Source organism: Acinonyx jubatus, chromosome E2 (genome assembly GCF_027475565.1).
Source record: "Acinonyx jubatus isolate Ajub_Pintada_27869175 chromosome E2, VMU_Ajub_asm_v1.0, whole genome shotgun sequence".
NCBI classification, from domain to species: domain Eukaryota; kingdom Metazoa; phylum Chordata; class Mammalia; order Carnivora; family Felidae; genus Acinonyx; species Acinonyx jubatus.
In genome coordinates, this window is record NC_069396.1 from 27736161 (window position 1) to 27763536 (window position 27376).

Below are 27376 nucleotides of genomic sequence, written 5' to 3' on the forward strand. Positions count from 1 at the left end.
CTGGGCCTATCAGATGGCGTGGACACGCTTTTCATTAGCTCCCTTGTGGTGCCCACGGAGAACGCCTCGAGGAATTTGCAGGTGCAAAGAGATGTTCATTACTGATAAAGCCTAAAAGATGAACAGAGAAATTTTTAAATTTAAACATTTTTAAAATTCGGGGGGATTTCATATGGTCTTATAGCATGTTTGGTTATTTCATCAGAGAAATATTTAACGCAATAGAGTAAGAATACATAAAATGTCAGCCTAAAACACCTAAGAGACAGTGAAATCTTCTTTTGCAAGGAATACGATATGAATAGCAAATCCAGGCTTTATCCTGCAACTCGGGTATTTAGAGTCAATCCCATAGCTTGTTTTCTACAAAACTTAATACTTTAAACTGTTCTTCACGGACCGCATCATATTTTAAAAAGCAGATGCATAGATAGAGGTCTTTAAAAAATCCCCCTGCAGGGCACCTGGGTGGCTCAGTCGGTTGGGTGTCCGACTTTGGTTCAGGTCATGATCTCGCAGTCTGTGAGTTCGAGCCCTGCGTCCGGCTCTGTGCTGACAGCTCGGAGCCTGGAGCCTGCTTCAGATTGTGTCCACCCCCACCCCCTCCGCCCCTTCCCCACTCACGCTCTGTCTTGCTCAAAAATAAGTGTTAAAAAAAAAAAATCCCCCTGCAAAAAGCAGTGCTAAGCTGGCAGCTGACATCACCAACTGTACCATGTTTTTAATGCTGTTGTAGGATCTTTCACTGTGCTTTTATGCAAAAGTCTAGCCACTCTCATTCAGCAGGTGGCAGCAGACCCTGCAAGAGTGGCTGTGAGTCCCACCATTTGCCAGCTCAGCAGATCCATAGGCCTGCAGGCAGCTCTGGAGCCACAGGTGGCAAACCCTGTCGCTGTAACATGGCGCCGCATGGGCACCAGGCCATCTGTCACTGTCAGGCTTCAGGGTCCCATTTTGTACCTGGTTTCTACTACTGGGCTAAACAAAGGACCACGCAATTAGGTGACAGATTTGGGTCCATTAAGGCAAAACAAATCAGTCGCTCCCATAATTCAAATTGGTTTAAAGAATGGTCTACAAATTCTCACAGGTTAAATCTAACTCAATGTGTCCAAGGAGATTCTAAACCTAAGAACACACAGCTCTGAGCAGTGCCTCCTTCTGGATCTGCCTAGGGCCTTCCGGGCAGCACTGACTTAAGGGGGCTGGCATGCCTGGTCTCTTCAAGGGCATGCCAATCCAGGCGTGATGAAATTCCATCTCACCTGTCTGTGCCGTCTGGAAAAGCCACAGGCCTTTGAGAGAGCCACTCACACGAGTCCACCTACTGCCTTTTGTGGACCCCTTCCTATTATCTTCTCCAGCCCACAGCAGAATGAAGAAGAGAAAGAGAAGGGAAAGTAATTACCATACAACAAAAGCCCAAGTTCCAAGATTTTCAGTACTGAGTAAAGAAAGACAATGTAAGAGGCGGGACTCACCATGACCCAGAAGGGAAGGTTTTTGAGAACAGGGACATGCCATTCCTGTGTGCGGTAGTGAGGGGTGCAGGAGGGCACAGCACACCTCCCTTGTCAACACAATGTAGGCACATAACTACTAGATGCCTCTTCCTATTTCTACACCAAGTCATGAAGCAAGGGCTGCTTATCAGCACTTTGAGTTACTGTCCTTGCAAAGTAAGGCTGAGGTTAAGTAAGGGCTGTCCCCCCTGTGAGGGCCATTTAAATCGCTTGTGCTACTGCTGCAAACCCAGCTGTGCCCTTGCAGGGAGCCCAGGGCAGTCCTGTTACGTTACCTACCTCTGGCCATCCAGGAAAGGAAAGCAATCTGTTCAGCTCAGTCACTGGGGGCCACGTGCAGAGGGGGATCAAGTAGTAAGGGCACAATATAAATAAGTAGGATCATAAACGAGGGCGATTTAGGCACTAGGGAAGAAAAAATGTTTTCGGCAGAACACCGCTCCCCGCCTCCCAAATCCAGCAAAGCCCTGCAGTAACCTTTCAGGGTTGCATAAATGAGTTTCCCCTGCTGGTCACAAGAGGTCTGGGGAGATGATGTGGCTTGCTCAGTGCTGATAACCTTACCACTTCACGAAAAACAAGCCAGAGCCTGTGTCCTAGTGAAAGAGGCCATGATGCGGCAGGAAGTGCCATGCTGCAGTGGCTGGGCCTCTGCTGGCCATCCTCTTCTCTCTCCACTACTAGAAGTGGGGCAGGGAAGAACAGGAACAGTAGAAGCCAAGACAGAGATGGAGGGAGGGCAGCCAGCCAACTGTTCTCAGACCGTTGAGGTGGCCCCATGGGAGAAAGCAAGGTCAGCAACTCTGAACATTTTATCTCCCTGCGCACCTCCCTCCCTACCATCACCAAAAAAAACTAGTGCACTTGCTAGGGCTAACCTTTGGGGACATAAGAACAGGGGGGATTCTGAAAAGAAAACTTCAATGTAGTTTTGCAAATGGTATGTAACAGTGTGGCAAAGTATGTCTGGCTTTAAAAACCAGCACCAGAACCCTCTCCTCACTCAAGGGTATGAACAGATTGAAAAAATATTAATCCCACAGCCACCTGACGTGACAGGAAGGTAAGAAAAGGAGGATATGCATTAAGGGATGATAAAAATGTTTTAATATGTCTTTGAGGAACTGATTTCCATCTTGGAGATGGATCAGTCCACATTCAAAGAACCTTGGGTACTCAAAACGCACTGCGGTATAAAATGGGAATGCTCCAATAATGGCCTTTATCGTGGCCACCGCTGCCCCCACCATCCCCCAAACCCACTCTAAAAGAACTCACTAAAACAACCTCATATTGTATTAAAAAAACAAGCCACAGATCCCCTGCTTTGCTATCTAGTGTCTTTTCCCTTTGGAAACAGGAAACAAAAGCAAGATTTGGGGGCTGTGAGAGTTGACAGCGGAGGGTGTGTCTCCAAGCCAGTGAGGTGGGAACCTAGTGAGTTTGGCCAGGCCATGCCAGGCCGTTTCCACAGCGCTCAAGATCCAGTTCTACTTAGCAAGCAAAAGGCGCGCCGCTGGGGAAGGCCATGTTTGAGAACCACGTGTCATATTAACTCCCTACTGGCACACGGTGTCAGTCACTCACACTGCAGTCGGAAATCACAGCCCCTCCCACTATGCAGCACTGCCTATGCCTATGGGACGGATCATCATGGCCGTCACAGAAAAGGGAGCTTCGGTTTTGCTGCAGTCTCTTCTTATTCAGAAATTCTTTTTCAAACATTTGTCTGGAGTCCACTAAAACGAGCCAGAGACTTTTCTAACTTCCGTTATCTCGCATGGAATTTGCCACGGTACGCTTCTGCCCTGCTAACAGTCGTTGGGATTGCACTCTCTAAAACCTCAAGCTTGGAAACGTTTTGACTTCACCCTGTCAGTGTTGAGGGAATACCACAGGATACACCATTCACCATTAATCACCATGGGTACAGGAAACAGAAAACACTGCTTAGCTGGAGTGGCAAATACAAACAACAGGAGAGAGAGCAAGACCACTTTACGAATACAAACAGCCTGAAACTGACCTTTCGCCCAGCCCATCCTTACTAGGAAAAGGGACAAGCCTGCACTATGGGATCCCTCATACCTTACAGCTGGAGGAATGATCTGCTGGGAGGGGCCGTCAGAATGCCCGGCTCCATCGAAGCTCGGGGCAGACGGACGTGACGCTCATGACTATCCCAGGAGATGAGCACTTCCTCCTCTGAGCTGAGACAACATAATGGACCTAAAAGCTCAACTTGCAGAATGTCTTATTTTTCAATGTTCATTTATAAATGATAAATTTATAAATGCCTATCAACACAGGCCCGGGAAGACTCCAGGCACAGTTCAATTAAGTCATTTCTGGCAAGACGAGTAGGAACATCTCCACGAGTTAAGCAGCTGAAGTAAATATAGGTTTTGCCGAAAGCTCAATCCATTAGGGCCACCAGTCACCAGTGAGCCCACAAAGAGAAAGACAGGCAATCAGATGTAGACAGTAGCATACACAGCACAGCAAAGATAAGGAGTTAGGTGGCCTGAAGTTAGGGCAAATCAACTGCTTTCCAGATGGATGACCTTGAGAAAGTTATTTAACTACTGTAAACCGTACTTTATCTAACTGCAAGATGAGCTGATAATACTTCATAAACTCTGAGGCCGGCTCCCGAAATTCCAACTCCATGAGACATGGGAACAGGTAAGAAATTAGCATTGTCCTACTACCATGACTACAGTTCACTTCCAAAATAATCCATACCTTGAACCACAAAGAAATGAACTTGGGTTTTGAAGGTGGCAACATATATTTTATATATAAAATAACCAAAGCCCACACAGAGCTAGAATGAAAACAGACTCAAAAACAAATAACATCTTTTCATAGGAATGCTGGCTTCATCTTGTCATAAAGGAGACTCATACTGTCCTGTTTTCTAAAATCCATCCTCTACTGGAAGAAGTTATGTTTCTACGTTTTTTTTTAAAGAAAGAAGAAAACACAAAGCAAGGAGTTTCAAAAGCACTAATATAAAATATTTAAAAATGTATTTTATCCATATCTGTCACCAATTTCTTAAAAGGAACAACTGGAAGCTATTTAGATATAAATGCTAATTAAGTCTTTTACTTCAGGAAAATCTCAAAATTTCCATCTTCTAACAGAATAAAAAAATAACTGTAAATTGGCAAAGCAGTGCTACTAGAGGTGTCCTCAAACTTGATTAAAGAAAAATAACTCATGCGCTCCACCTCTTATACAGTGTTCGTGGTGACGCCATTTTACTCCTTCCTCACTGCCATCTTAGTGCCACGGAATGTTTCTAGCGGGCTGACCGACATGCTTGCTTATCTACATTATGGCACTGCCAGAGCAGTCAAAGGTTTGATATGAATATTTTTTTTTGTAGCAAAAAGAGCGAGCCTCTGACTCTTTATTAGCAGCTAGGCTAAAACTGCATGAGAAAACCGAAGAGCTTCTAGATTGAAGAGACTTGGGAACCCCCTATAAGTATGAGAAAGGAGAGCCTCTTCCCAGGAGCCAAACTTGAGTAGACCATGGTAGAGGCAAAGACCCGGAAAGCAACTGGGTCTCTGCTATCTCCCCAGAGTACCTTGTATGTGATTTACATAAAGCCAGAGAAAGAAAATAAGATCAGAATCTTCAACCAAGTTTCACTTTAAAAATTTCAATGGGAGGCTTTGTGACACCCGTCAAGCCATCCAACCAACCATTTTATGCAAGCAAAGCTGCAGTTAAAATGGGAGTTCTAGTTTGCTGCCCCAGAACTCTTTTATTTCTGAGTGCAAGCCTTGTAAAAATCAAGGGGAAGGAATCCCTTTGCATTCTACCACACATCTAAACAATTAATATATTAAATGTCCTTCCCAGGGTTACAAAAATTATACAGAGATCTAGGCTCTTATGCTGCAACCCTGAGATTTATGTAAGATTTATGGAATCTTTGTAGGATTCTGAACAGGGCTCAGGAAAGTGAGCCTTCCTATTTCAATGAAAAGACTGATGTGAAAATCCTCCTCTCCCTTAGTTTCAAAAACATCTATCAATTAGAGAAAACCAGCATTCAGTGAGTAGGATGAATAACAGCTAGAGCAGTAGGACTTGCAGGAACAGCTGGCTTTATAAATTTGGTATCAAGTTAAAAGGATTCTCGGATACTCAGTTCTGTGAAGATTCAACTCCTGAAACAGCTACTAAAGCATTTTGAGCAAATTCTTCATGGTACAGTTTACTGTAAAATACACTTACTATACATTCTTCAGGGTTAAGTGCCTTTAAAAAAATAAACACAGAAGTCGAAGTTAAAATCCACTTACTTCTCTTAGGAACAGCATAAAGGAACAAAGGAATAAGCCAGTCAAATCCAATTAATTTTAAGAATCAAGATCTCTAAGCTTACAATGACCAACAAGAGTTTTCCACAAGTAGCTTTGAAGTCACAACTATTAATTAAACAGAAGACACTAAGAATTATCCCCATTAAAGAGAGTGAAAGTCTCAATCTATTGATCTTTTAGGACAAAATCTTGTTTTGTTAAAACACTTTTTCTTATATATTTCAATCAGCTACTACAGATCATTAACATGGAAGGGTTTTCTTCTAAAAACAAAACAAAACAAAAACTAAATTAAAATCCAGCAATTTTCTTCAGGATTGAAAAACAAACTCTTTGTAAAAGACCGTGAAAAGATGCCTGAACTCTTAAATATAGCATATTTAGATTTTTTTTTATCCCAAGTGTCATTTTCACCTTTTGACTAGTGATAGATTCATACCTCTCATTAACTTAAATTACCAAATAATGAATTGAAAACATGTGTTAAAATCATTCATAGACCCTATATTCCAAACATATATATGCATACACATGTATATATATCTTACACTTGGTTTCTGACATACACATAAAAAAAATACACCCAAGAACCTCTGTTACACCTTTAATATTTGCAGCATTCATTTAAAAGTCTATTTTGCCCTTTCAACCAAAGACAAATTTTCAATCTCTCCCCGCTATATGAGTATATGAGAAATACTTACTGTAGACAAAAGGATTCCATTTTCTTTCTGAGAATATTCTCCACCCTCTTAGAGAACTCTTCTATGCAGTATGCAAATTCATTTTCTGAGTTTTACAGTCACAAAGCTCTTGTGCCACAGAGCCAAATGTAAATGAAATGGCCCTGCAGCTGCCTTCAGAATGCAGCTCACCTCAACCATGATACAGCTAATTGTTAAAAATGGTGGCTGAGACATTTTCCATACATTAAATTAAGGAGCTCTGATGAAGGCGCTGGCATCCACCCACTTCAGACAAAGGAAAATAATTTGCAATTGTACCAAGGCACGGATAATTGAGTCATCTCCCATACAGGGTCAGTGTTAGAGGTTTCCTCCATCTTTACAAAATGCAAACCACAGCTCATTGTCTCATCTCACAAATCAATTCTTTGCAATGCTGCACTGGGTCAGAGTTTTAAAGGAATCTTAGTCGTGGGCAAATCCAGATCTCCAATGCTGAGATGAGCAAAATTCTCAGTTCCTCTCCCTTCCCTGAGCAGCTCTCCTCCATTCCCCACTTGACAGCTCCTCAAATCTTCCTATTGTTAAGAGTACAGAAAGTCCCCCACCTCTGAAGAGAGCTTAATCTCTCAACTAGGTGAGCAATTTCCAAGTCCCTGCTGCAGAAAGAAGTCTAGACCCTACAGGTCCCATGATACAAATACATTCCTTGGGATAAAAAGCTATACATCACTGTCTTTTTCTGTTGTTTGTAAGGGAAGGCAACAAGCAAGCTGCTTTTTAATGCTGATTAAAAGCATTTTCAACTCTGATATTAATCAAGGTATTAAAAGTGTTATAGGCAACATTTATAATTTTATTACCCTCCAGATAATGCTTACATGACTTAAGAAGTTTTCATCTCATGTACTGAAATCACATTCTCTACACCAAAAATGTGAAATATACTTAAAGGACTCGTACTCTTTTGAGGATGAATTTAAGAAAGAAAAAGTAACTACCTTAATTTAAATCGCCTACCTGATAATACTTAAAAACCCATATCTTTGATGTTATTATTTAATTCTTATTTAAAGCTTTATGCTAAAGCATTTCCTGTGAGATAATCCCAAATACTTCCAATATTACTTCCTCCCTATAACAAAATATAAATGATTAAGGCATAATACACACACACACACACACACACACACACACACACACACAGTCACCTACAATCCCAAAGGATCTGGTTTTATCAAAAGGAAATTCTATTTTAATATTTTACCTCATATAAGAATTCTACACTTCACATGCATCTTTTTTAAAAAACCTTACAAAGTCCATACTACTTATTACTTAAAGATGAAGTCTGAAAAATCCAAAATAACCAACTATTTAAATCTTTAAGCAAATACCTCTCTGCCCCACCCAATGGATTTTTTTAAGAAAAATATTAGAATGACAAGGCACAAATCTGAACAATTCTCAGGAGAATCAAGTACTTTTTCTATCAAATGAGTTAAATCTTCTGAATTTACCTTGAAATTTTAAACAAGCCAAGATCTCATCTTTCAAAGGTACTGCAACAACATGCTATCACTCTATTTACTAGGGTGCATTTATCTTAATTTCTTTACAAAACATAGGTAATCCTACCTGCAGCTCTCAAATTTTAGGAGTTACAGACCAGTCGATGCTGTTGGTCACTGCAGCTCTTCCATACCTTCTATGTGGGATGAGCTCCGTTGGAACCAGTGCTCAAGTTTTTCCCACTCCAGACAGCCAGAAATCAGGGGGTGTTTGGGGGGGGGGGAGGAAGAGGAAGGGAGAGAGGAGAGAGATGGAGAGAGGAGAGAAAGAAGAAAAAGGAAAAGAGAACACCCTGCAAATGTGATATGACTGAAGCATTAAAGAGTCCAATTAGACAATGAGACTGCAGGGTCCCCTTAAAAAGGGTGTCCTGCAGCCCCAGGGGCACAGCGTCATCTTTCGTGCTGCTCCACACAAATTCAGAGAAGTCAGCTATCAGTTTGAAAGCACAAACTGATGGGAGTAACAGTTTATAGGTTACAGAAGGGTATTTTATTGTTAACGGACTGTACCAAGTTAAGATTTAAGAGGGGGAGAGACAACATGTAGGCAAGGAATGCTATGATACTTTTTCTTTTTCGACCCAAGCCACTGCAATTACTCTGATGTGAATTTTTGATGACTTCCGACATCTTGCATGGTTAATAATCGCTTCAGCTGTCATGTTTGGTTAATGTGGAAAATGCATTTGCTGCATTGTGATGCAATGCTGTGGACACAGATTGTAACACCAGTTGTGAAGCTGGTCCCTTAACTGAGCAGCAGGAATTTGCACATGCCATGATGCTAAAATAAATGGTAGTTAAAAGATTTTATACAGCAGCAGACAGATTCTGCCATTTTAGCCTACAGGATGTGTAGATCCAACATACACAAGCATCTCAGATCGCCGTGCCCTCATCAACTGCACCATCCTTCAAACAGAACAGTACATTCACCATCTTAAATGTTTGGCCTCTCAGTAGTTAAAAGATTTCAATACTGTTTAAATAACTATTCAGATTAATTATAGCTTTGAACAGAACTGAGGCTATTTTGCGTTTCAGGAATATACAGCCAATGAAACTGTCAGTGACACAGGAAAATGCAGACCTTTTATTAACATATGCTCGGCTCAACTGTCACTTCTTCGTACAACATTTAGGGAAAAATATATGATGTGTAAGTAATGAATATTCCCATTCTACCGTAATGGTTTTTAAAAGAGCTCCTCAGACAGGATTTTTTTTTCTTCTGTGTTTCAATGTATAACCTGAAAATCAAAGACTACATTAAAATACTAACATATGCTTTTCATTGTCACTAAAAGAAACTCAATGCAGCAAAGAACTGTGCAATTTCAAGAAAGCCTGTGAAAAAGCAAATATCAAACTGCACGAAGAACCATGCATCAGATGATTAAAGTCAGGCTAGTCAGGTAGTGGACCATCATTATCATGGTGCAGATTGCAGGAAAAAAAAAAATCGAGAGAAATACCCTTCCATCTTCAAAACCAAAAACCACAAACCCTACAATTGCAATCTGTTGATTGCAAAACCAACACCTATACTGCAGAACCAGAATGACACATGGTATTTGCCAATTTTGTAATATATTTTTATACAAATATTAACTTGGCTACTTAGCATTTAGAATTTAGCTACCTGGGCTTCTTATTCATCTACAGTCATCATTTTGGTATTTAAAGAAGCAGAACCAAGTTAGACTTTGTTGCTTTAAAAGACAAACAATTAATATAATTAACTTATACTTCTTACATCAGAACTTTAGCCAATTAAATGCTCCGAGTTGAGATGTTGCAGACATTTCTGCCTTTATAAAAAACATGACCGAAAAAGAATGAACATAGGAACACACTGGGGTCTGAACAGTGCATAACGATGAAAGAACTTCTGCTACTAACATAAAAATCAACTCGTGATTTCCTTTGTTTTATTCACTGTGATAGCACCAAGTGCATAATTTGGAGGTGCATGCGTTAACAAGCACTGTAAAGCGGAAGAGCATTCTAGTTTTGTTCCTTCCCCTAACTTAAAATTAACTGCACCAACAGTGCTATTAGGTGCCATAGCAGGTATCACAGCAGTTGTAGCTAACATTGAACAATTCAAGCTTTTGTTGTTGTTGTTCCAGACCCAATACAAGGTACCACTAGCAGCTCAGAAACCACACAAGGAAGGGAGGAGGGGGGAAGGGAACGTGTGTTGGGGGTAGCTTTGAAATTAACCAGGCTCAGCTTATGCTCCAATTACCGAACAAAAGACAATCCTGGGGGACCTCTCTCTGAACTGGTGCAAGAAGCAAACTCTTTTGTTTCTGATCAAATAAATACTGCATTGGAGTCCAGTCGGTATGCAATAGGAGTCTCTGCCTGGGGACAGAAGGGGCAAGAAAAGAAAAAGAACCCCCAAACCCCCGTGTGGTTAAGTCAAACCATTTTACTGATGGTTAAAACCTATTCCCAAGGGAGACATCTGAAGTTCACTACAGGAGAGTGAGAAAACCCACTTTCATTACTAAAAAAACCCTCCTCACTGAGTCACTATTAAGACATTTTTCTCCGACAGTACGGCCAACAAATAAATTAACAGGATATTTCTTTACGCTAGAATAAATTGTAAACAAGCTCGGATTCTGTCTTCCTCCAATCTAGGAAACCAGATGAGTTGCGAAATATTCTGATTGCAAAGGACCCTGGAGCAGAGGGTACAGAGAAGCGTTAACTAACCTGCTTCAGACCCCAGGGGCCTGAATACGTACGTGGAGATCATAAAAACACTGAAAAGCAGCCACCTTACAAAGGAGGCACTTCTCTACTTGTTTTATCACTAGCTGAACATAAAGTGATCAATTCCTAAATGTTTATTTGGTAGTCTATTATTTATTTTTGTTTTGGTTTATATAGACCCAAGCACCAAAAACTAGAATAAAAAGGGTAGACAACTAATGAACCCAGCATTTATTAATATAAGGGATAAAAATGGGCTTGTTTATACAAATGGAGATCATGTCTGATCCTTCCGACCAAAGGGATCGACACATTTCAAAACCCTCTGTGCACCACACCATCCCCAACTACAACAGCTAGTTGTACACCAGATACACACTACATAAAAAATCTAGACGCCCAAAAGTGTAAAGACAGATGGAGCTTACTGCCACAAAGTGGATTTAGGTCTCTGTGTATTTGAAAGATCTCCGAATTTCAGGTGAGGGCTTGGATTCTCAAACAGTATTCTATGCAAAATCCAACAAAGCACGCCTTTACACAGTTCCTTAGAATTCATTATAATGAGACTCTTTGATAGAAAAGCTTCAAGTTTGTTATTTCTATATCCATCTTTCTACAGATCCTACCAATCAGTCCATGAAAGAACTTCTCAGCAAACAACAGGTATAGGACAAAGATTTTTCCGAAAAAAAGTAGGAACACTTTATCCAACTTACGGCATCCAGATGCTGAAGTCTCTCTGACCTTCATATAGTTAAATGGTTTGAAAGATTTCTGAGTAGGAAGAAAAGGGGGCCAATTTCCTTAGGCCTACACTTGAAATCCAGCAAGGATGAGACATTGTTGAAGGTGTGGCATTAGTATTCCTTCTTTTTTTTCTACCTGTTATCATTAATAAATAAGATTATTGAACAGAAAAGGCAAGCCATTGAAATTCTGTGGTTCAGGTAGAATTATAATAATAATCGCCAGGTGAAATTACCACGTTCAGGTGAACCACTGTAAAGCTCTAAAGTACCATGACAATATGCAGGGCTTTATGCAGAAATCAGACTTTGACAGATCCCTGGTGAGCTCTGTTCTACCTTCTGCCAGGTTCACTGGGCTGCTGGGAAGATAATGTAATATCACTGGTGGGTAAGTGCTTTTAAGAGTTAGGAATGAGAGGCCATGTGAGGTTGGGCAATTACTGTGCCCTACCCCCTAGCCTTCTAAGGCATAGCTGGATCCCGCTTCCCTTCCCCTCCATCACCAACCTCCTCCTGGCTCCTCTCTCCTCACTGAGACCTTGTTCCCTTGCCCCGTGCTAAATATTCCCCCTCCCATACATTCATTTTTACTGCCACAATTCTTACCTCTAGACCAGAGGCTCTGGAAAATTCTGTCTGGAGCTATTTTCTGAACAGTGCTTCTTATCCTATCTCTAAATGTTTCAGGGGCATTTCTATGGGATGTCTTGCCAGAACATCAAAAGCTGAAATGAAATCTCAACACTCAACCAGTTAATCTTCCTAACTTCTCTGCCTCGACCGACAGCACCAATCCTTCTCCTCATTACAAACTTCAAGTTATTTCTGAACATCCTTCTTAAGCCCATCAGGCACCAAGTGTGGCAGATGTTTTATTCCAAGCATCTCTCACACATCTTTTCCTCTGCGTTTTCTCACCAACCCACCTGGTCCTGGTGTCATCACCATGCCTGGATTATTACAATTGTCTCTGAACACCACCTCAGCAGGTATCCTTTCCACTGGCCAATCCAACTTCCATGGGTCTCCACACCCCCCTCCCCTTCTTCTTGACATTTACCTGCTCCAAAACTTTCAACAGCATGTGCTGCCTACACTCCACTGCTTGGCAGTCACTCCTTCCACATCTGATACCCCCTCCCTGACAGATTTCATTTCTTAGCACATAACTTCTGTTCTCACCTCCCTGACTTTGGTCAGGCTATTATTCTCATATCCTCTTTCACTTCCTGCAAGGTATGCCCATGTAATCTTTCAAAGGCCCATTCAAATCCTGTCTGTTCCGGGGTGGGGGTCTTCCCCAATACCCCAGAATTCATTCATCATTACCCACTCTTCTCCTCTGAAGTCCCAAGCCATGGAGAACCTCTTATCATTCCCATTCAATTCTGTCTGTCATTTTACACTGCCTTGGACAGCTTGGTCCTATTATAGAAATGTTGGTCAGTCTTGAATTTCCAGGTAGAAGACGATGGATGAACTTCCAGAGGACAGTATCCAGAATTTATGTTTATTCTAATTACATCGGTGCCTACCATAGTGCTGTCCGTAGTGGACACTCAACAAAACCACTTCACTGATTTGTATTAGTGTTCACTAGACCCCACCCAGGCAGATACAGGCAACTACTTGAAGAGGACCTAAATATTACTTTTGCTTGTTGTTTGTTCTTTCAAATCTCTTTAGCTCCCTGAGATCACTGCAGCCTTAGGTAGTAAGATGGATGCTGAGGTGGTTCTTGGCCAAAGTGCAGAGGCACTGAACTCTACTCTGTGACTAAGCATCATGACCAACAGTATTCAATTCCCAAAGTCGGCTTCCTTCTCCGTTGCATCTATCTAGTGCCAAGGAGGTTCAGGGAAGATGAGATGGTCCTGGCCCAAAGTCAGTGGCGTGGCATTCACAGCTGATCTGTCCTGACAAATCAGCTGAGAATGAAAAAGCAATCTGCTAATTTTATCAATGACATTTCACCTTGAGTATTGTTTTAAGTGAGGGCCTAGATTTAGGCAGTCAATAGAAATCAGCTGACTTCCGCAAGTCATTATTTAGCAGTAAAACAAATTAAGGTTCTGATGGTCATATGCAAACTCATCTGCCCAGGGGTCAAGAAAAAACAGGGAAAAGAAAGCTCCCTCTGCACGGAGAAGCTAAGGAGTTTCTGCTGCCCCAGAATACAGTTCTGCCTCTGGTATGCCTATAAACCAAAAAGGGTGGGAGGAGGGTGTAGAAGCAGGCCCAAACTTAACACACCAGGGTGAACGTAATTTCAGAAGTAAGATTTCCACTTCAAACACGTTTTCAGGAAGTAGTTCCCCAGTAAATGCAGTCATTAATGGGAATAGGCTAAAGTGGAAGGAGGAAGGATCTCTCCTTAAATATTCCTCCAGGGCAATTCACTGCAGTCCCAGATTTCAGAAACTCAGAATGAGGAGAGCTTTCTATCAGTCTGTGACTGTCTGTCTGTCCCATACATACACACACACACACACACACACTCTCTCTCTCTCTCTCTCTCTCTCTCTCTCTCTCTCTCACACACACACACACACACACACACACACACACACACACACAGCATCTATCAGCCTCAGTATTTAGATAGAGGAAGCAAGTGATTTTGACAAGAACGAGTAGACTATGAAGAAGTTCTACCTCAATCAAAAAATTATATATATATAACTTAACATTTTATATATATAAATATATAGTTATGTGTATATATATATATATATATATATATATATATATATATATATAAAATAACCCAAAGTATATGAAGACTCATTAGAATCATAGCCATGAATTTTCAGGGGCAATTCATTTATTTCCTGTGGCACACATTAAGAAAATAAGGGACAGAGAAACTCAGATTCTGGCCAAGGTCACACAGCGACCCGGTCTAGGTCCTGGGTTCAGGATGTGGGTTTCTTGTTTACAGAACTCTTTGCACAGCACTATGAGACACCGTACCAAGAAAAACTGCTCGAGTATGTGCTTGAGTCCCAGATTCCACAGCATCTTAAGTTATTACATGGGGATAATGGTGGATACAAAAGAAGGGCTTCTAGCTTACTAGTTCTTGTTACCAATGTACTTTACACAACAGATGTTATTTCTTACCAGGTTGATTGTAAATAGAATTCTTTTAAACAAATTCTATTTTTAATTCAGTAGGGAAGCTGTTATTTGAAGGAATTCTAAAGCTAAATATCGCCCCAAGATTTCCTTTATAAATGCAGATATTCAGAGTTTGGATTTGCTTACTAAAGCAAGGTTCATCATATTGTTACTATTATTTTAAATAAGAGACACTTGGGGCGCCTGGGTGGCGCAGTCGGTTAAGCGTCCGACTTCAGCCAGGTCACGATCTCGCGGTCCGTGAGTTCGAGCCCCGCATCAGGCTCTGGGCTGATGGCTCAGAGCCTGGAGCCTGTTTCCGATTCTGTGTTTCCCTCTCTCTCTGCCCCTCCCCCGTTCATGCTCTGTCTCTCTCTGTCCCAAAAAAAATAAATAAACGTTGAAAAAAAAAATTTTAAATAAGAGACACTAAAACTTTAACTTTCATGTAATTTTTTTTCTGCACATATTTTCTATTTCTACTATTAGCTGGCAAACACTGATAAGATCAGAAAGTGATTAAAAAAAAAAAGGCTCCTCAATAGAAAGAAAAGGATTACTAAAATTATTCAATCCTCAATGACTTAAACAGGAAAAACCTGCATTCCATTATCTGGTCAGGGTTTCAAATTCACTGCCATATAAAATACAGTTCCTGAAATTTTTCTATGAAGGAAAATTGTAGGCAGGATTCTATTTTTTCATTAACCCTATTAAAAAGTTGACTATGGCATTCCTCAACGCAATAAACAAAATGTGGCATTAAGACATAATAAAATTACACTCAAGGATGCAACCCTTAAGAAAATTATAAACAAAAAATAACCAGGGGAAAACTTATGAGAATAGCAGCAGAATGAATGTGAAGCAGATGCCCCACAGGATGCCGGCGAGGCAACAGGGGCGGCCGAGGGGAGAGGAGGCCCCCACCGCTCCAGGTCAGGTCAGACAACAAAGGCAAGCGAGACAGGTGGCCCTGTCTCGGCCCCAGGAACTTATGATGCCTTATAAAACACCCGGTCAGGTTTTCATCTCTGTGCTGCACGCCTCTCACCTCTACAACAGGAACACAAAGGACCTGCAATTCTGAAATTTTTTATGAAAATTAGCCTGATTTTAAAATCTGCTTTTCCCATACCATTCTTCTCTCCACCAGCCTTCCAGCAGTGACATGGGTGGAAGTCATTTTAAAGACAATGGTCCAGTTTTATTAACATGCTTCCTACCACTAAGTCCTCCAGCAAGCTACCGTGGTGGCTTCAACATTTCCAGTTCTACTACTTTGCCATCTTGCACGCTTAAGTTGATAGTGGGGCATTGCGGGTAAGCAAATCCCCTCAGGCAAACCTAAAACACTGAAAATCCACTAAAGATAGGGACTGTCTCATACCCACCTAGGGTGCTTAACAAAGCTTCATGCACAGGGTTGAGTGCTTATCATATATTTATTGATTAACCTATAAATTGCTGAGGGTTGTTAATCAGAAGCTCCAGAAATGTTTACACAAGTGCAGACTGTCATCAACCTTCTCTGACTGTGGTGCTTCTTGGCAAATGTACATTTAGAGTTTAATCGGAAGTGTTCCTTATGAAGCTGGCTACCCATGTATTATTCGAACTTAATCTAATTAATTTCTGTTTAAGCCTTAGTAACGAAATGAATATGGTGAAATATTGATAAAATGTCTCTCAAGGCTATCTACATATGATTTCTAAAAGGAAGAGGTAATTAAGTCTAGTGGAAAGCATACTGGTCTTGGAGTTAAGAACTGGCTTCTAGGTAGCCCTACACAAGTCATTCACCTCGTGTCTCAGTCTCCTCATCTATAACATGGGGAAATGACACCAGACCTACGTGGAGTAAGAATGTTATGTGTATCTTCAACTGCCTATATAATAGAATTACTCTCCAAAACAAAGAGAAGCCATTTCAAATGATTTCTAAGACACAGGCTGCACATTTTAATACATTTTTCAAATATGCAGACTGATTTAGACATTTCCAAGGAAATACTTATTCTGCCTCTCTGCTTTCTCTCACGGCATCTGTTGTTACTAGCAGGGAAGGAAAAGTAAAATCTAATGTCATTAACAATAGACCCAACCAAGATCCCCAGGACTCACTTAATGCAGGAGGAGGGCACATAGAGAAGCAAATGAAAAGGTAAACAAAATGAGGATGAGAGGAGCTGAAGAGAAAGGCAGAGAAAATCAGGTTAATGAATAAAAACAACAAGTCCATCTTTCATCTCTCCTGGCTCCTACTGATGGCAGACGGTGTATTTAATCTGCTGAGAGACCAGATTTAAGGCCTCCCTTTGGCATAGTCCATCCATGAATTATTAACATCTGCAGAAGCAACAGCACATCCGCTCACAGCGATCAGAGAGGATAATGATGATTAACAAAGATGGGATTATTAATCCCTCCACTTCCCTTTCCTGTCTCCCTCTCTTCTTCATTCCCCTCTGGGCTCTGACTGCTTTTTAGGCAGTGTATTTTGAGCTACAGCCTCAGTCTCAGAGTCGATACCTCCACAGTGAAAAAGTAATCAATGACCAATTAGAAGTCATAAGTTTTTAATATATATATGTTTTTCAGATATATTTTATTGATCATTGTGTCCTTCATGAAACAAAGATACAAACAGGGGTGGTTACAAATTCTTGATGGACTCAAACACTGAAAAGATAAACACACTGCTTTGCAGGCTCCAAGTTCAGGGTTGGTCCACAGGTGGATGAAGTTTAAAAGTTGGCAGAAATGGCCAGGGAAGCAGGATATACCTACACTAGACTTCTGTCATCACTTAATTTGGTCCATCTCAAACTGGAGGGCTTATTGAACAGATTCTGGGCCTCACCTCCAGAAATCTGGATTTAGTAGGTCTGGGGTGGGGCTTGAGAATCTGCATTTCTAATTAATTTGTGGTGATGCTGATGCTGCTAGTCTGGGCACCACCCTTTAGAATAACCAACAAAGGCTTTCTGTTTGCCAAAGGCATTCAGGGCATGAGAGGAATGGAGTAGGAAATTAAAACCGACCTGAGGCAGAAAGCTAATACAAAAACAGAGATGAGATTTGCAGCTCCTTTCCCTTCCTAACCCCCAGTGAAAAACTTAGATGCCTTGAAGGGCTCTGCAATATGTCTGCTGCTCCAAAATAAACCCCATTCCCTAACACTCCTCCTCCCCCACCAAGAAACGAGCTAGTTGGATGAATAGTTAACAAATGGTGAAGAACACATATGAAACTGGGAGCTAGATTAATTTATAACTTAATTCCCGAAACATGAGAAAGAATTTCAAATATTCTCCTTCCTTTGGTCATTTTCTTCCCCATAACTCCCTCTTCTTAGGACCTGGCTTTAATGTAAAACCAATCCTCAAAAAGAATGAAAGGTTGTAACACCCTCACCCAAAACCTTAGTTCGCTACGTAGAGAAAATTCTTACATATCCTCAATATCAAACTGAGTCAGGCACGAAAAATAAAACAAACAAAAGCAGAGTATCAGCAGAGGCTATAGGAAAGGGCCAACTATAAGGAAATGCACTTGAACATCAGCCTTGCTCTGTTAAAAGAGCAAAATACAAGCAAGTTAAGTAGACGGATAAAACTAAATTCCGTTTCTTTGGGGGTTTGCAAATGCAATTGAAAACAGAAGTAATGAGAGATGTGAGGTAGAGGCAGCCAGCAAGGCCAGGCTCACACAGCACCCAGCTCTCACCCGGCCCAGGCTCGCTCCCTACTGCAAGACAGCTGTGGCCGTACACGCTCCAAGGCTGCAGGAACCATCCTAACAGCCACGACTTCACAGCTAATAGATGCTTGGGGAAAAGGAGGTACACTGCCCCATTAGCAATAGCTGCTCCTGATAGGACAGCCAGTCTGAAACGTTCGGGGGGAGAGGAGCAGAGAAAGTGGGACGCAGAGGACAGAAACAAAGTGAGAATGAAAGGAAGACAGGAGAAAAGATAAAAAGAACAGACAACAACAATGGAAGGGAGGATAGCCTAAAGAGGAAAGAAACCAGGAGGGAGGGAGAATAGAAAGCAAAAGCTGGCAAAAACAAAAACAGAAAACCTAATGGGCTCTCAATTCTGAGAGTCCAATCCACCCGAAGTTTCAAATATGACATGCGTTCCAGTTGGCCACTTGGCAGTTGCTTGGCACCAAAGACCTACTCAGACAGTAAAAACAAGGTTGATAGGCTCTAGCTAGTATGACAAGTCTCAAGAGACTGAGCCCCTTCACAGAAAGGGCATTTGGAAACTATTCAGCAGCAGCAACAAACATCAGTATCGTTTTTGTTCCAAAGTGTACCGCAGATGGGAAAAGTGAGGTCTGCCACCATTCAGTTTATGGTATTACTCTTCTAACATTTTCGTCTCTACAACTGATTTAGTCAACTTGCAAATCTTCCACACAGAAAGGAATAAACAGAAATGCAACTTCAAAGAAACAGCTAAAGAAAGGTCTGAAAGGAAAGATTAGACCAAAACATCAAGAAATGACCAGTGACAAAAAACCTAGCTTAGTGTCTTTGCAAAAACAACAAACAAACAAAAAAACAAACTTGCAATTTACCCTCATCCCATGCCTTCCTGAACAAGGCACAATAATAAGGACACAGGACAAGGGACACCTGGATGACTCAGTTGGCTGAGTGTTCAACTTCGGCTCAGGTCATGATCTCACGGCTTGTGAGTTCAAGCCCCGTGTCGGGCTCTGTGCCGACAGCTCAGAGCCTAGAGCCTGCCTCAGATTCAGTGTCCCTCTCTCACTCTGCCCCTCCTTCACTCATGCTGTGTCTATCTCTCAAGGATAAATACAACATTTAAAGAAAAAAAAAAAAAGGACACAGGGCAATGCATTAAGAAGTGTCTGGGTTCAGGGGTGCCTGGGTGGCTCAGTCAGTTAAGCGTCTGACTTCAGCTCAAGTCATGATCTCACGGTTGGTGGGTTTGAGCCCCACATCGGGCTCTGTGCTGACAGCTCAGAGCCTGGAGCCTGCTTCGGAATCTGTGTCTCCCTCTGTCTCTCCTCCTCTCCCGCCTGTGCTCTCTAACTAACTAACTAACTAACTAAATAAATAAATAAATATTTTTAAAAAAGTGTCTGGGTTCAAGTTCTACCTTTACATAGTAAGTAAACTCTCCATCTTGGTTTCAGTATCTTCTCCTTCTAAATAAACAGAATGCCAACACCCATCCAACCCATTCCACCACGAGAAAGAAGACGGTGATGGGCAAAGCCCACTGCAAAGTATCACACAAATGGAAGAGTTATTATGGTGTACCACTCAAAGTTCACATAATAGTCCTGGCCTGTTCCTTTCCCCTACATCTTCCAAATTAGGACAAAGTCACAGATAACCATTCTTTCAAATGGTTTGAGGGGAGTAGTAAAATGACATAATAGTTATTCATAAAACCGGCCATGTCTCAGATCCCCCTTCACACGTTAGGAAGCTTTACTTTTACAGAATAAAGGAAAGGACTGTATGTCGTTTTGGAAGAATTGACCAATTCTGAACTATGAGGGTCACTTTTATAGCCGATCTCTAACACATACTTCATGGACTAATCCATCATCTCTCCATTAAATCAATTTTCCTTGTCACTTCAAACTGATGTTCTATAATCTCAACTACCTGGTCAAAACAATCCAACACTTCCAAATGCCGGCTGTTCGGACAACTTGGAGGGGCAATACAGCCAGTCAAGAAAGTGTATTTGGGGGCCATTTTCCAAGTTCTCTGAATTAAGCATGTCTTACTTTTGTAATTAGGGGGAAAACTGGATTTTCTCTAAAGCCATTCAGTTCCTATTCACACTCAAAATCCCAAATTTAATGTTTTCTTGTTAGTAGCTCCCTCGGGCTTCACCCTCTCTTCCAGTCAAGAGGTGTCTAGGTCATGAAAGAGGAGGGTAAAAGTCTTTTGCAGACAATGATTACTTCTCCTCCAACCTCTCTAAGCCTAGCTCCCTCAGTAAGAACACTTTACCAGCCCCTCGGCTAGACTCTAATTCCGACTTCATACAAGGAGAGTGGCACCAGGCACACGCTGAGGGCTACCTACATGGGAGTGCCTAACTGTGCCCTACTATGGATCACCACCATGTCTTTTCAGCTCCCTGCCTGGCCTTCTCCTCGAGATTTCGCTATGTTAGTCTGTATTTATTTTGAAGAGCCAGGTAGTCCAAAGAGCACCAATCTACACGACTCCAGGTCACCTCACTGTTGTGTTGTCTCCTAGACAGGAGTAATTTCGCTGTAGAGAAATTCTTTCCTGTATTCTGGAGCACACACAGAGTTAAGGGCCTTGTGTGTGTCCATAAAAACCAAACACACATAATACCCTTAGACAGCCAAATCATATTATAAGATGCAAGATTTCAACATTCCGGCACACTGCCAGAGCTTAATGGCCAGTCAGACGCTAAGTAAGGAAATGGGTCTGCATTAAACCTACAAATAAGTCAACAATCAATAGTTCAGGATTACAGTAAAAAACTGGATGTGCCCTTTAAATTGCTTCTAGCATCATTCTTCTAACTTGAGCTCCGCTTCAGAAGCAAAGCAAAACAAAACAAAGATGATCAAGCAAGAAGCTGAACACACCTATTTTCACAAGCACAAAGCATTGGCATTTCGAAACTAAAAGCTACTCTAGGATTTCACAGAAACCTTTTACAGTATACCTGTAGGGCAGCAAACCCGAGGAATAATAGGCTGAGCTTTAGACAGTAAATTAAACTGACAGCTCAGCAAGCACAAAACTATGGCAAAAAAGCAAGCACCTGGAGATAAACGGATGAAGCAGGTTTGGCCTTCCTGCAAAACTTCTCCCCCCCCCGCACCACCCCCAACACCCCCAAACCAGCAGGGATTTGTGTAAAGGTTTAGAAAGCATGTTCCAGCTTTGTCCCTCAGTCAACATGATTTGACTACTAAGCATATATAAATAAGTGCGATACCCACCACATCCATTCACTGTGGGCTTTCTGGCCTTTATTTTGCTCTAGATGAGCAATCACTGAGCAGTACTTCTACTAAAATACTTCAACTACTTTACTCTTTCAAATATATCTTGAAAATTCACTTCTTTACCAAACAGCTTTGACCTACAAATGAAATTTAAAACCTAGGGGACTAAGGGCATAGTACTGAACTCAAACCAACAGAAGGGAGTTCAAGTCTGGCATATCTAGCCTTTGCAGGCCTTAGGTTTCCCCATCAGTGAAATGCAGCTGACAATAGTATATGCCTGAAATAGTTACCAGAAACCCAGGAAGTGTTTAGTTCAGTGTCTTTTTTTTTTTTTTGAAGTTTGCTTATTTTGAGAGAGAGAGAGAGAAAGAGAGAGCGCAAGCAGAGGGCGGGCAGAGAGAGAGGGAGAAAGAGAATCCCGACCAGGCTCTGCACTGTCAGCACAGAGCCTGATATGGGGCTTGAACTCATGAACCTTGAGATCGTGACCTGAAGCAGAACCAAGTCGCACGTTCAACTGACTGAACCACCCAGGCGCCCCCCAGTATAGTGTCTTGACAAAATAAATGTTCAGTAAACCTTAGCTCTGCCTCCTCAATATTAGCTGGGCTAAAACAGAAGACAGGAATTAAAACTTGTCTTTAGTGCCATGATTCACTACGCCAGCAGGAAACACTTAAACTAAAGAAAGGAAGAAAAGGAAGGAAGGAAAGGGAGAAAGAGGATAGGTTGGGGGGGGGGGGTGGAAATACAACTATTTAAACTAGCGCTACTCAAAGTGTGGTTGAAGGAGCACCAGTCCCCAAATAGGTGGTGCCTGGTCTGCAGCAGGTAAGTACAAAAACAGAGAATAAGCATTTAGAACTTTTATAGCAAGCTGATGGAGTAATTTTATGTCTACTGAATTTAATTAGAAAAACTAAGGCTTATCCTTTGCATGTCTTTTATTTCATTTTTTTTCTCCTAGTAATTCATTTGTACTGTATTTTTCTAAGAGCATCTCTCAGCCTAAGACAAACTCATTTGGGAGGCACCGATTCAGTAAACACCTTCCAAAAGAAAAACACCAACCACTATACTTCTTCGCCGTGAAGACCTCTGGGACAGTTTGGGACCCCGTCACAGAACTAAGTGCTACTGTGAATGCCCATGAACCAAGGATCCCCCAGGTCCTGCGCTGGTCCTATCTGATACAATATGGGAGACTGATATGCACCGTGGATAAGAGAAAACCTGGCAGAAGACGAAGTGCTCCCAGATAATACCACACCAGATTATTTTGGTACCTTGAACAAATCAAGCACATTATAACCTTCATGGCCATTTCAGCCTGTCCCTAAGATAGTGACAGCATTTTAAAATACACAAACTTTTTTTTTTTTTAAGAAAAGGGAGGAGTAGAGGAAACTCTCCCTCATAGCCTGCTCATATCACTCAAAGAAAGAGACCAAATGAGGTAGTAATAATAAAAATCAGTCAGTAAATCCACCCTCCCACTTGCATTCTGCTGGTCTAATCCTCCCCTTTGTTTTATAAATTAAATGAATTGCCTGGTGCCGGTTGTCAATATGTTCCATATGACCAGGCTTCTTTCTGTACAAGTTCTTGGAAGCCGTGTCACGCCCAGCCCCGCGCAGCAGCCTCTGGGCAGTGCTTCCAGGGCTGCGGTTCTCTCAAAAGCACAGGCGGGATTTGGCTGATGGCATCTCAGCCTCACAGCCACTCCACGGTGAGAGGCAAAGCCTCGCCCTTCCGTCCTCCAAGATAATTAAAGTGGCGTCGTTAGCGTTGCAGACCTGGGGCTGTCAGAACTGAGGGCCTTAGTCTCGGCTCGGCTGCCAGCAACCTGAGCTTGAGGGGCTCACTGAACCTCTCCATATCTGAAGTACAAGATGGAAGCCAAGCATCTGTGAAATGGGGGAAAAGCTTAAAAAGAAAGCAATACATACTAGTTCTGAGAGCTCTGCAGCAAAAGAAATTCTAATACAGGTCTTGTCCATGAAGGATGTTGCCCAGACTTTCTCCCAGCTTCTTCTGTTCCTGGTCCCCGACAAACAAACAAAAAGAAGCAAAACCAGGGGTCTCCCCTGTCTGAGCTCCCTCTCACTTCCTTCACAGAATGTGGATTTTTAGTGGATACAGTAGGAACCTGGACCCCAGAGTTTTGTAACCGAAGAACCACACTTTGCAACTGATAACAATGGAAGGAGCCACATCAGGCTACCGGCCTGGAAAGCTTCAGATCGAACAATCCAAAACGGAAGTAAGAGATCACAGGGTGCCGCAGCAAGCGGATCAAAGTGATACACAGGGTCAAGGGCTGCCATTTGAGAACGACGGACTGGTCTACAGTAATGTGTTCGATATTCAATGAGGTTTTAACTCCCATTTAAATTACACTCACTCCAGTATCAAATAGGTCAGCAGATGAAAAGACATGCCCATTTCTGGTTCCTGAAACCAAGCAACTTTTAAAGACACCAGACTGAAGATGACAATATATGCTCCCCGTCTCCACAGTGCTGGGGCATCAATAGATATCGGCAGGTTAAGAGACAGCTCATGAAGGAGGGAGGGGATGACTCAACTCTGGTTCAAAGGCACCAGGGCCTGGCCAATATTTGAAGTGCTCTATTACATTCATGGATAAATATTTTAGCCATGGGCTTCTTCTAAAACACTTCTACAGAACCATTCCAACTTCTTTCTTCTTTAGTTGGTAATTGATATTCCCTTGCTCACTACAGGATATAAGAAACCTCTGAGAAGACAAAGAAGCCTGTCATTTCCTGCTTGCTCAGAACGCATTCAGCATCCATTTACTTGCTTGTTCTGAAAGCCCTGCATTCAGGAGTAAGTGTGAATGGATAAGTAAAAAGGCTGAAATCTTATATCCTTGGCTCACATAAAAGCAGTTTTTCACATTTTCCACAGACGACGCCTTTAACACCCATTTTTATTCCAAAGTTACCATTTTTAATTCCATTCACAGGATACTTTAATGTAATTGCATACTTTCCACCAGACCACAATGCCTACCTTTTCCCTTATCACAGACAGGCAGAAAAATTAAATCATTTCAGTACTTACCCCAGTAATCAGGATCAGAATACCTAATTACAAACACAAAACAGGATGGCATATTAACCGGCTTCTGGGAAGACACTATTTTTTTCTTTTTTACATGTTTACTGGTTTTTACCAGCTCTGAGATTTACCCTGGGTCAGGATTTAGCGACAAGGAATAGCAAATATGTTTAAGTGGGAGTGACGTGGACACTGCAGTGTTCACACAAGAGACAAAGCCTGGCACCATGACGGCCCTGAACAAGAAGCTGAGGCACAGTGAAATGGAGGTCTTTTCCATATGCAGTCTGGCCACTGCAACTGAATGCTGGCCTAAAACGTACCTGGTGTTTGTTCCAGGAAAAGGTTTCTCTCCAGCTAGCAGGGCTTTGGATCCCATGAGAATTGGATTCATTAGCTAGTGTGAACCCAAGACATTAACTATAGGTTGTTTGATTTAAGTCCAGGATAAGCAGCTGTTACAAAGCTCCAAAAGGGCAAGATTCAAATATCCATTAAAGTCCTCTAAAAACTCAAAAGAAAGGTTACCATCAACTTCCCACTGACTCTTTTAGGGGCAAGAGGAATGTAAGCAAGGAGGTCAATAAAGACAAATGCTTAACTAAAAACCTTCACCTCGGGGCGTCTGTTAAGCGTCCGACTTCAGCCAGGTCACGATCTCGCGGTCCGTGAGTTCGAGCCCCACGTCAGGCTCTGGGCTGATGGCTCAGAGCCTGGAGCCTGTTTCCGATTCTGTGTCTCCCTCTCTCTCTGCCTCTCCCCCGTTCATGCTCTCTCTCTGTCCCCCCAAAAAAAAAACAAAAAAAAAAAACAAAAAACCTTCACGCTCTTAGATTCTCTTATATTTTTATATTACGTGAGAACAATTAAAGAGCAAGATCTCATTCCTTCAGGGTGCCATCAATTCAAAAATTCTAATCATCCAATGTGGGCTAGATCACCACCACAGAAAAGCCTGCTCAGGCATACTAACAGCTGAAACAACAGGGGAGCTAGGTATATTTTGCCCACTTAAAACATTTCTCAGGACTATTACACAAATTATCAGCATGCAAACAGATGCAACTCTTAATGAACGAACCCCATCTCTTCCTTAAATCTATGAAAGCAGCTCTGGTCAGACCTGTCCTCGGTATGCATGCTCAGTAGTTTCAATTTCTAGAAACAAATGAAAAGGGCTACTTAAAAATAATCCCAGAGTTCAGATATCGTTCATCCCTTCAGACTGCACCTTCCCGCAGTTGGCTTAAGCAAGGGAAAGCTTACCACACTTCTTCCTCAATATTAATATTTTGCCAGTAATATTCCTGAAGAGCTGCTATTAGCACACTAATCACTCTAGGCAAGTCTGACCCTCTTTCCAACAAAACAAACTGCCACAGGATTTCTGGAACCAATTCCCCACTAACAACTTGCCAGTACTACAAACACACAATTAGTAAGCAACACAACCACTTTTCTGCTTAGCTGTTATATATAGCTCCATTTAAGCAGCAGTCTCTTAATTCCGAAGATATAAAATTAAAAGATAAACCGGGAAAATAACAATTTAGGTGATAATGGGTTACACAAGCAGTGATTCATTTTTATACTTACTAAAGCTATTTAGTTTCTTCTGATTATTTAAAACATAAGCTAAGAGGGGCGCCTGGGTGGCGCAGTCAGTTAAGCGTCCGACTTCAGCCAGGTCACGATCTCGCGGTCCGTGAGTTCGAGCCCCGCGTCAGGCTCTGGGCTGATGGCTCAGAGCCTGGAGCCTGTTTCTGATTCTGTGTCTCCCTCTCTCTCTGCCCCTCCCCCGTTCATGCTCTGTCTCTCTCTGTCCCAAAAAAAATAAATAAACGTTGAAAAAAAAAATTAAAAAAAATAAATAAATAAAACATAAGCTAAGAGTGGTCTGAGCATACTCTACATTGCCAAGGCCAAGGGCAGAAAAAGGAAGGAAACAATGAATATTTTATTATGGATGCAATGTGGTAGGCAAGACAAGTGTCTGACAAGTGAATTATTATTGTATCATTAGCCTTGTAATTGATAAATCAGTTTCTCTGGCTCCAATTTTGATACAGTTATTTTATCCACCATTTAAGACTTCATTTTCTCTTTACTCAGACAGGGCAGGACAGATTTCCATCCGGAAATTTACACAGATTATGAAGAACTTCCGTACAGGATCCTTCTTTCTGCTTTTGTTTTTTTGGGTTTTTGTGTTTTGGGTTTTTTTTGTTTTTTTTTGTTTTTTGGTAGAAGGATCTGAATAGATAAGAATCACTTATGTAAGATCCAAATGGACTGCTAAATTAATTCGAACATAAGCTCAATTTCTGTTTACTTTGTGGGGAAACATTTGGAAAGTTTTGGTTTTTTTCCTAGGCAATAAAACGGACACACTGCATTTGTAGGCTGTGGGGAGAGATCTGAGAAGGCCGCGAAAGAGGCGCACATGAGGAGAGCCTCACAAGTGAGGCCTCGGACATTTCAGAGGCACTACTCTAGGCTAAAGACAGGTGGCTGAAGTCCAAATATTCACATGCACACACACAAGACAGCTCCTTCTACTGCAGTGTGC

General features: G+C 41.8%; 1 protein-coding gene across 4 annotated transcripts in view; it reads right to left on the reverse strand.

The window, feature by feature from the left end:
* The window catches only part of NUP93 (nucleoporin 93), a 104414-nt gene that overhangs the window by 42190 nt on the left and 34848 nt on the right, over positions 1–27376 (reverse strand). The window contains exon 1 of one of the 4 annotated variants that reach the window (XM_015070364.3): positions 8191–8737. The exons of 1 other annotated variant lie outside the window; for it this stretch is intronic. The gene's annotated coding sequence lies outside the window, so the exon portion shown is untranslated. Of the gene's footprint in view, positions 1–3611; positions 3676–6570; positions 6593–8190; positions 8738–27376 lie in introns of those variants that run through there. 2 more of the 4 variants (XM_053211411.1, XM_053211410.1) reach the window with 2 other exon arrangements.